The sequence below is a fragment of the Triticum dicoccoides genome, chromosome 3A (assembly GCF_002162155.2).
Source record: "Triticum dicoccoides isolate Atlit2015 ecotype Zavitan chromosome 3A, WEW_v2.0, whole genome shotgun sequence".
Taxonomy (NCBI): domain Eukaryota; kingdom Viridiplantae; phylum Streptophyta; class Magnoliopsida; order Poales; family Poaceae; genus Triticum; species Triticum dicoccoides.
Window position 1 is genome coordinate 62,658,303 of NC_041384.1, and position 1,252 is coordinate 62,659,554.

A 1,252-nucleotide genomic window follows, 5' to 3' on the forward strand; every position below is an offset into this window, starting at 1 on the left:
TTGCTCCTGATCTCGGTCCAGACGGGGTGGGGAGAGGAGGAGCGAGGCGTGTGTGTGTGGGGGGGAGGGAAGCGGGTGAAGTGGGGCGACCGCTCTAGGTCAAGGGGAGTGGGGGGTTAAGGGGGACCGGGGTGGGCCGGTCTGGCGGCCCATCGGCCTGCTGGGCTGAGGCCAGGATGGGGGGGTTCCTTTCCTCTCTTTTTTGTATTTTGTTTTACTTTTTCTTATTTTTTTGTTTTAGCTAATTGTTTGGGCAACAAATGAGTTTTGTAAAACATGATAGTTGGCCCACAAATCATAGCACAATATATCCTACCACCAAAAACTAGTTTGGGGTAATTATCATTTCATATTTATTTTGTATAAAAAAAGTTATTAAATAATGTTTTTAGTCATCGTTTGAGGTTGTTTAAGTCACTTATTAACTTTCAATAATGTTGTTTGCAATTTTATCATAGCCTCTGATTTATCTACTATTTATTGAACATTTTAGTTTTGATATTGGAAAACTTTTATTGTTTGCTTGATTTTAAATTTCAAATTTGAAACGTTTTCGATCTAATGCGAGATTAGCAACAATAACCGAGGTGACGTGGCATCATTAACGTGGGATTACTGTAGCTTAATTATCCGGGCGTCACAGTCGGTATCATCATACCTAGTTCAACATCGTCACCGGCAAGTCTCTTTACTCATTCTGTTATGCATCATCCTGCAACTAACTCATTAGTCACATTGCTTGCATGGCTTATAGTGATGTGCATTACCGAGAGGGCCCAGAGATACCTCTCCGATACACGGATTGACCAATCCTAATCTTGATCTATGCCAACTCAACAAACACCATCGGAGACACCTGTAGAGCATCTTTATAATTAGCCAGTTATGTTGTGATGTTTGATAGCACACAAGGTGTTCCTCCGGTATTCGGGAGTTGCATAATCTCATAGTGAAAGGAACATGTATATGTCATGAAGAAAGCAATAGCAATAAATAAAACGATCATTATGCTAAGCTAACGGATGAGTCTTGTCCATCACATCATTCTCCTAATGATGTGATCCCATTCATCAAATGACCCCACATATCTATGGTCAGGAAACTTAACCATCTTTGATGAACGAGCTAGTCAAGTAGAGGCATACTAGGGACACTTTGTTTTGTCTATGTATTCACACATGTATCAAGTTTCCAGTTAATACAATTCTAGTATGAATAATAAACATTTATCATGATATAAGGAAATATAAAT